Source organism: Artemia sp. Qi Xiang Cuo, chromosome 1, assembly GCF_049724085.1.
Source record: "Artemia sp. Qi Xiang Cuo chromosome 1, ASM4972408v1, whole genome shotgun sequence".
Taxonomy (NCBI): Eukaryota; Metazoa; Arthropoda; class Branchiopoda; order Anostraca; family Artemiidae; genus Artemia; species Artemia sp. Qi Xiang Cuo.
Window position 1 is genome coordinate 58,763,062 of NC_142794.1, and position 9,893 is coordinate 58,772,954.

The 9,893-nt window shown below is 37.8% G+C and overlaps 1 protein-coding gene across 4 annotated transcripts in view; it reads left to right on the forward strand.

Moving 5' to 3' along the window:
* The window catches only part of LOC148956527 (uncharacterized), a 103,338-nt gene that overhangs the window by 4,214 nt on the left and 89,231 nt on the right, over window positions 1-9,893 (forward strand). The window lies entirely within an intron of this gene.

Sequence of the window (9,893 nt, forward strand, 5' to 3'; positions counted from 1 at the left end):
TCAATTTTGAATCAAATGAACCCTTTTAGAAGTTTCTATGATAACACTTTCTATAAAAAACTTTATATGGCCCCAGGGCATAACTTACAACCCTTGCCCTGAAGGCTGTGGGGGTGGTCATTCTAAAAGACATGATATTCAGACCTTTCAACTATTTTGAACAAAATGGCTATCTAAAAATTTTGATTGGATGTGTTTGGGGAAAAGGTGGGTGTGAAAGGAGAATTAGTGGCCCTCCATCACTTTTGACTATTAAAAAGGGCACTAGCCTCTTGAATTTCCAATTGAATGAGCTCTTTTTGAAATTTTTATGACAACACTTTCTATAAAAAAACATTATATGCCCCCAGGGTATAACTGACAACCTTAGTCCTGAGGGCTATGGGGGTTGTCATCCTCAAAGACCTAGTTTCCAGAACTTTCAACTACATTCAACAAAATAGCTGTCTAAAAATTTTGATTGAATGTGTTTGGGGAAATGATTGTCATGAGAGGGGGTTAGTTACCCTTCAATCACTTTCAACTATTAAAGGGGTACTAGTCCATCCAATTTCAAATTGAATAAGCCCTGCTTGAAGTTTCTACAACATTGCTTTTTATAAAAACCTTATATGCCCCCTGGGCATAACTTACAACCCTGTTCCAGAGGGCTGTGGGGGGGGGGTTGTCCTCCTCAAAGACCTAATTTCCAGAACATTCAACTACGTTGACCAAAATGGCTATCTCAAAATTTCGTTGGATGTGTTTGGGGAAATGGTCAGGATGAGAGGGGGATTAGTTGCCCTCCAATCACTTTTGACTATTAAACAGGGCACTAACCCTTTGAATTATCAATCAAATGAGCCCTGTTTCAACTTTCTATATCAGAGCTTTCAGTAAAAACCTTACATGCCGCCAGGGCATAACTTGCAACCTTAGCCCTGAGGGCTCTGGGGCTATGGCGGTTGTCATCCTCAAAGGCCTAATTTCCAGAACTTTCAACTACATTCAACAAAATAGCTATCTCAAAATTTTGATTGGATTTGTTTGGGGAAATGGTTGTCATGAGAGGGGGTTAGTTACCCTTCAATCACTTTCAACTATTAAAGGGGTACTAGCCCATCCAATTTCCAATTGAATAAGCCCTGCTTGAAGTTTTTACAACATTGCTTTTTATAAAAACCTTATATGCCCCCTGGGCATAACTTACAACTCTCGTCCTGAGGGCTGTGGGGGGGGGGGTGTCATCCTCAAAGACCTAATTTGCAGAACATTCAACTACGTTGAAAAAAAAGGGCTATCTCAAAATTTTGTTGGATGTGTTTTGATAAAGGGTCAAGATGAGAGGGGGGTTAGTTGCCCTCCAATCACTTTTGACTATTAAAAAGGGCACTAACCCTTTGAATTATCAATCAAATGAGCCGTGTTTCAAGTTTCTACATCAAAGCTTTCAGTAAAAACCTTACATGCTGCCAGGGCATAACTTATAACATTAGCCCTGAGGGCTCTGGGGGGAGTGTCATCCTCAAAGACCTAACTTTCCAGAACTTTCAACTACATTGAACAAAATAGCTCTCTGAAAATTTTGATTGGATGTGCTTGGGGAAATGGTGAGTATTAGAGGGGGGTTAGTTACCCTCCGATCACTTTTGACCATTAAAAAGGGCATTAGCCCTCTCAAATTCCAATTGAATGACCCCCTCTTGAAGTTTCTACGACAAAACTATCTCTAAAAACCTTATATGCCCTGGGGTATAACTTAGAACTTTTGCCCTTGGGGCTGTGGCGGGTTTGTCATCCTTAAATACATAATGTCCAGAACTGTCAACTACATTGAACAAACTGGCTATCTATAAATTTTGATTGAATGTGTTTGGAGAAATGATGGGAGTCCGGGGGGGGGATAGTTGCTCTGCAATCACTTTTGACTATTAAAAAGGGCACTAGCCCCTTGAATTTCCAATTGAATGAGCTCTTTTTGAAATTTTTATGACAACACTTTCTATGAAAAAACATTATATGCCCCCAGGGTGTAACTGACAACCTTAGCCCTGAGGGCTATGGGGGTTGTCCTCCTCAAAGACCTAATTTCCAGAACTTTCAACTACATTCAACAAAATAGCTATCTAAAAATTTTGATTGGATGTGTTTGGGGAAATGGTTGTCAAGAGAGGGGATTAGTTACCCTTCAATCACTTTCAACTTTTAAAGGGGTACTAGCCCATCCAATTTCCAATTGAATAAGCCCTGCTTGAAGTTTCTATAACATTGCTTTTATATAAACCTTATATGCCCCCTGGGCATAACTTACAACCCTCGTCCTGAGGGCTGTGGGGGGGGGGGGTTGTCATCCTCAAAGACCTAATTTCCAGAACATTCAACTACGTTGACCAAAATGGCTATCTCAAAATTTCGTTGGATGTGTTTGGGGAAATGGTCAGGATGAGAGGGGGGTGAGTTGCCCTTCAATCACTTTTGACTATTAAAAAGGCCACTAACCCTTTGAATTATCAATCAAATGAGCCCTGTTTCAAGTTTCTATATCAGAGCTTTCAGTAAAAGCCTTACATGCCCCCAGGGCATAACTTATAACCTTAGCCCTGAGGGCTCTGGGGGGAGTGTCATCCTCAAAGACCTAATTTCCAGAACTTTCAACTACGTTGAACAAAATAGCTATCTTAAAATTTGGATTGGATGTTATTGGGGAAATGGTGGGTTTGAGAAGGGGGTTAGTTGCCCTCCAGTCACTTGTGACTATTTAAAAGGGCACTAGCCCTTTCATTCCCATTGAATGAGCCCCTTTTGAAGTTTCTATGACAACACTATCTATAAAAGCCTTATAGATAGTATAAGGGAGAATAACTTAGAACTTTTGCCCTGGGGGCTGTGGGGGGTTTGTAATCCTCAAATACATAATTTCCAGAGCTTTAAACTACATTGAACAAAATGGCTATCTATAAATTTTGATTGAATGTGTTTGGAGAAATGGTGGGAGTGAGGGGAAAAGGTGGTTGTGAGAGGAGGGTTAGTTGCCCTCCAATAACTTTTGACTGTCAAAAAGGGTTCTAGCCCTTTGAATTTCCAATTGAATGAGCCCTTTTTAAACTTTCTACAGCAAATCTTTCTATAAAAACCTTATATGCCTCCAGGGCATAACTTACAATCCTTGCCCTGATGATTGTCCTCCTTAAAAATATAATTTCTATCTGGAAATCAACTATGTTGAACAAAATGGCTATCTCAAAATTTTTATTGGATGTGTTTGGGGAAATGGTGGGCATGGAATGGGTGTTAGTTGCCTTCCAATCATTTTTGACTATTAAAAAGGGCAGTAGCCATTCCAATTTTCAATCAAATGAGCCCTTTTTGAAGTTTCTGCAACAATTCCTTTGATACAAAGTGCCCTGGTCTAAATGAAAAAAAATAATACATTGGGCCAACACTGTTCTTTACTTAGGCAGGGCTATTGTGCTGCCTATGATTATGTACAATCTAGGATTTGTTTATGCATTCCTAATTACACCAGCTAATCATACTTTACCATGGATTAGAGCTTGAACTGCTTGCCTAGCTTATGGAGGATTATTTTTTTTTTTTTAGTTTCTTTTATGTTATTCCTTTTGGCATGATTGTTCCTTTTCCAATGTTGTCTGAATTTACTATGATGGACTGTATATGGGAAGAGAAGTTTCCCAGCGCAGAGAACTATCAATCTTAAGTTCCTGCTCAATAGTGGCTGGGGTGGTAATATAAGTCCAAACACAGGGGTGATCCTGCATTTGAATAAGGCCAACTCATAATTTCTCCTGCTAGATCAGTTTGGACAAGGATATCTTTGACTGTTTGTACTGGTCTTTCCACCAATCCATTTGGTTGAGGGAAACTTGGTATTTCCTATTCCCTTACAAATTTCTGAAGTAGATTTGATGTGAATTGCAGACTCTTGGCAGAGACAAGTAGACACAGGGTTCCATATCTTGTGAAATGACTCTTCAAACATGATATGATGGGCATATTCATGGGACCCAACTCTGTCAAGCTAAAAAAAAAAAAAAGAAAAAAAAATGGAATAGTTTTGCTCCATAGTGTTTAGCAAGTGTGAAGCAAATGACACATTCTTTTTATTCTGAAGAATGATAATTCCAAGGCCAAACTTTGATGCATTAACCTAAAGCTCGGTGTTCCCCAAGGCTGGATTGAAAAATACAAGTGAATTGCAAATTTATTCCTTGCTGTGTGTGAATGGTGCATTATGCTGGTTTTCCCACTTGAACTCCTGTGGGTTTGCCAGTTTGCAAAGTGGTTGGATGAGTAACAAGGGGCTTAATATATACCTTGCCAAGTAGTTTGTCATTCCCAAAGGGTTTGAAGTTTTTATAGGCAGCGCAATGGTGCTGCCTAAGTCAAGAACGATGTTGGCATAATGTCTTATTTATTTTTTTGGTTTCCATACCAGGGCACTTTGTATCAAAGGAGTTGTCGTAGAAACTTCGAAAAGGGCTCATTCGATTGGAAATTGAAGTGGCTAGTGCCCTTTTTAATAGTTGAAAGTGATTGGAGGGCAACTAGCCCTCCCCCACGCCTGTCATTCCCCCAAACACATCCAATCAAAATTTTGAGATAGCCATTTTGTTCAGCATAGTTTATTTCCAGATAGAAAATATGTTTTTGAGGAGGACACTCCCCCACAGCCCTCAGGACAAGGGTTTTAATTTATGCCCTGGGGGCATATAAGAACAATGTTGGTACAATGTATTATTTATTATTTTTTTCCTTTGGAGCAGGGCACTTTGTATCAAAGAAGTTGTCGTAGAAACTTCGAAAAGGGTTCATTCGTTTGGAAATTGGAGTGGCTAGTGCCCTTTTTAATATTCGAAAGTCATGAGACGGCAAGAAGCCCCCACCCCACACCCATCAGTCCCCCAAACACACCCAATCAAAATTTTGAGATAACCATTTTGTTCAGCGTAGTTGATTTCCAGATAGGCTCAATGCATTATTTATTATTTTTTTTCCTTTAGAGTAGGGCACTTCGTATCGAAGAAGTAGTCGTAGAATCTTGAAAAAGGATTCATTCTACTGAAAATTGGAGTTGCTTGTACGTTCTTTTATGGTCGAAAGTGTACGGAAAGCAGCTAACACTCATTCCACGCCCACGACATCCCGAAACATATCAAACCGAAATTTTTGGACTGCCATTTTGTTCCGCGTAATTTATTTCCAGATAGAAAATATGTTTTTGAGGAGGACACTCCTCCACAACCCTCAGGGCAAAGGTTGTAAGTTATGCCCTGGGGGCATATAAGGTTTTTATAGAAGGTGTTGTCGTAGGAAATTTCAAAAAATGCTCATTTGATTGGAAATTCAAAGGACTAGTACCTTTTTTAATAGTCGAAAATGATTGGAGGGCAACTAACCCCCCTCCCCCCCCTCACGCCCACCTTTTCTTGAAACACATCTAATAGAAATTTTGAGACAGCCATTTTGTTCAGCATAGTTGATTTCCAGATAGAAATTATGTTTTTGAGGAGGATACTCCCCCACAGCCTACAGGGCAAAGGTTGTAAGATATGCCCTGGGGGTATATTAGGTTTTTATAGAAGGCGTTGTCATAAAAACTTCAAAAAAGGCTCATTCGATTCGAAATTCAAAGGGCTAGTGCTCTTTTTAATAGTCGAAAGTGATTGGAGGGCAACTAACCCCACTCTCACGCCCACCTTTTCCCCAAACACATCCAATCAACATTTTGAGATAGCCATTTTGTTCCACGCAGTTTAAAGTTTAGGAAATTATAGCTTTGAGCAGGACACTCCGCCCACAGTCTTCAGGGTAAGGTTTATAAGTTATGCCCTGGGGGCATATAAGTTTTTATTGAAATCTTTGTCGTAGAAACTTGAAAAAGAGCTCTCCTGATTGGAAATTCAAAGGGATAGTGCCCTTTTTAATAGTCGTCAGTGATTTGAGGGCAATTAACCCCCCTCTCACAACCACCTTTTCCCCAACACATTCCCCAGAGCATAATTTGCACTTTACTGAAAAAAAATACAAATGAATGTGCATTGTCAGTTTAATATACATATACTGGTATTTGGTAATCAAAATGTTAATATTATTTGATTTATTAAAGTTATAAAAGTAAGAACATTTATATTTTTTCAGTAAAGTGCAAATTACGTTCTGGCCTTGGGGAGGCATAGGGGTTTTGAGCCCAAATTATGTTAATTTCTGCTCGTTTTGAGTTTGACTCGGGTATTTATTGTAATTTCTGTTCGTTTTGGGTTTCACTTATTTATTAATGCTGATTTGCGGTAGTTTCACGCTTGGTAGATTATTTAACCGAAGCAAACTCAAAACAAGCAGAAATTAACCTAAGTTGGGCTTCAAGCCCCTATGCTTTCCCAAGGCCAGAGCATAATCTGCACTTTACTGAAAAAAAAAATACAAATGAATGTGCATTGTCAGTTTAATATACATATACTGGTATTTGGTAATCAAAATGTTAATATAATTTGATTTTTTAAAGTTATAAAAGCAAGAACATTTATATTTTTTCAATTAGGTGCAAATTACGTTCTAGCTTTGGGAAGACATGAGAGTTCTGAGCCATAATCATGTTAATATCGGCTCATTTTGAGTTTGACTCGGGTATTTATTTTAGTTTCTGTTCGTGTTGGGTTTCACTTATTTATCGATGCTGATTTGTGGTAGTTTCACGCTTGGTAGATTATTTTATTTTATTTTTGCTAATTTTTTGTTTAATGGAGTTCTTTACTTTTCTTTGAAAAACTTATTTTGTGGAAAATTTTTTTTTAATTAATCTTTAGTAAAATCCATTGAAACTGAAGGCAATTTGTATTGAAGATGGTGTGGTGAACTGTATTATGTTTTTCTTGAAGGGAAGAAAACAGCAGGTGAGAGTTTTTGGTGAAGGTGGTACAGCTTTCTATTCTAAAATAGCAGAGGTTTAAAGATGGGTGCCTCAAGGAACTGTTTTGGGACCTACACTTTTCAATACCTACATTAACAACACTAAAAAAACCTGACTAATAAACTTAGCAAATATGCAGATGACTCAAAACTTACTGGTTCTGTTGACACACAGCAGGGTGTAGCCTCAATGTCAGACCTAGATTGCTTTTGCAAATGGGATAATATATGGAGACTTGAGTTTAATGTTGAAAAGTGCAAGGTTCTACATTGCATTTTGGAAGAAATAACCCATGATGGCAATATTCAATGCTATCAAATTCTGGTGAGAGACAACCAATTTTCAAGAGTACCTCACGTAGAGATTTGGGAGTTGTTGTGGATGAAGACCTCAAATTCAACTGTCACACCCATGCTGCAGTAACAGGGGCTAACCAGACTCTTGGTATCTTCAAGCATTCAATCACCAGTTGATCCCCAGCTATACTGACTAAACTCTATAAAAGCCTGGTGAGACCTAGATTGGATTATGAAATCTGTGTTGTCTTGTCAATTAATAAAACAGACCAGATGGCTGTCAAATCTGTTCAAAGATCGGGTGACTAAATGCATAAAGGGTCTCAAAGATAAAGAGTATGGATGTCAACTGCAGAGCCTGAAGCTACCAACTCTGACATACCATCGACATACAGGCAATATGATAAATACATGTAAGTTGCTCCAGTCTGACAACAAAGATATGTTTGAACCTGTCTGGTTGTCAAGTACCAGAGGTCATTCAGCAAAGATGTTCTGCAAGCATGCCATGGCAAGAAAAAGAAACAATTTCTTCTACAATCAAATCATAAGTCTGTGGAACACCCTAAGCAAGACAATCAATAGCTTCAAATTAAATCTCTGCGTGGACTGGGCAACAAAACCATGGCTCACATCATCACTCATCAGCTGCATGTCCTGCAGCCCCATCATCACTAACTGGCACACACTGGATTCATCCATATGGCTAGCAAGTGCGATTTAAGGTAATACGGTATCCTTTTTTTTAGTATTTGATCCTTTCGTTGATCTTGATGGTGCCATTTTTGAATATTATGTATCCTAAGTATGGTATGCTGTCTCATTTGAACACACATTTTTGCAGGTTGAACATATTTCTGATAGGCTCTCAGTAGCAAGCTGTGAATGTTAGCATTGTGTTTTTCTTTAGTTTGGCCAGAAGTTTTGATGCCATCCACTATGACTGAAAACCTTCAAAGGCCTTTTCCATGCAATGCTGGAATTTGTCCTGCACAGAGATTAGTCCAAAGGCATGCATGGGAACTATGTAATTTTTATTATATACTTGCACATTAGGAGGGGTGGGGGAAAAGTATGTGAAAGCACCTTCAAAATGTGTTAAATACAGTTTTTCTGCATATTATGAAGTACGAATTGTTTTCTTAACAGGTTTCCTTCTCAATGGGCCTAATTCTAGGCCTTTGCCAACTGAGGCATAAAAAAAGTGTTTTGAGCCTCATACACTCAATTTGTTTCCTAAATTTACAAAAGATCCTTGATATGGTTTAAAATTCTTCTGGGAATAACAGGAATTGTGTTTTTAAAAAAACCATTGAAAAGAGGTTTGAATTGCAGAATTAAAATAAAATATTTTTGTTAAAATTCAAATATATATAGACCTACCATTTATACAAGCTTTTAAGCCAAAAAAAAAATAAAAAAAGAATAAATATAGTACCTTGATAATATCTTCCCAGGATATATTTTTGGCCCTGGGTTCATTCCCAGATGTCTTATTCACCTGACACAACTACTTTTCAAGGTAGCTAGAAACCCCTAAACTAAAATTTACCAGTTAACATGCCCCTCAACATTCCCTGAAAGTTTCAACTTGATACTTTTTGGCATACCTGAGATTTTAATACCAGCCCTCTTTGACTAACTTGAACAAAATGACCATCTCAAAAGTATCTAGCTATCTGGGGATAAGTCTTTAAGTTGTAAATTTGGCCATTGTTTACATATAGTATTTGTTATTAGAATGTTTGTATAGAGTTTTTGGGTAGAGTGGAGGGGTGGTGAATTATCTTCTGGAAGATTTTCCGTGGGGAGGGAAGTTTCTGGGGGAGGGGGATTAATTTTCAGGGTAAATTTTACACTTCTGGAATTTGCCGGAATTCCTACCCAAAATTATTTTATTTGTCTTACTTTCTCTTTGTCAACTCAATTTTGCGTTTGGATATGTTAAGTGTAATTGTCCAGGATAAATTTCCAGAAGGATTGAATGGTCTAGAGGTTCGTCTATGGGTAGGATGGAGGGATTTTTTCCATGGAGGTGGAGCCACGTTTCTCAGCATTATGTAAAAAACCTATCAGAAATTAAAGAAAAGTTTTTTTCAGCTGAAAGTAAGGAGCAACATACAAACTTAAAATGAACAGAAATTATTGCATACCATTTATGAAGGGGGTTATTCCCTCCTCAACACCTTGCTCTTTACGCTAAAGTTTGAATTTTTTCCTAATTCTATAAGAACAACTCCCAAAACAAAAGGATTGTTTAACTAGAACAATATGAAGCTTTTTTAGAAGTACTAAACAAATATAGCATGAAGAGTGAGGTGTTAAGGAGGAGGTAACCCCTACTAATATGTAATAATTTCTGTTTGTTTTAAGTTTTAGTGTTCTCCCTGCTTTCAGTTGAAAAACTTGTTTTTTTATTTAATTAACAAGTAAGGTTCATTGCTTCAATATTTTTGCCTCATTAGATAAATTTGGCCCTGTTTTAGAAAAATCATTCTCATCAAGAAATTAAATTGACTAAAAATAACTCATGTCCCACTAAAGGGACCAAAGCCTGGCTAAAAGTTCACTCACAAGAAGGCTTTTGCTTTGTCTTTATACGTACCTTTTTGTGTTACAACTTTCTAGATCTTAGAATTAGTTGTTGTTCATTGTGAAATTTTGTTGCTTGATCTTGTTTTCTGTTTTTT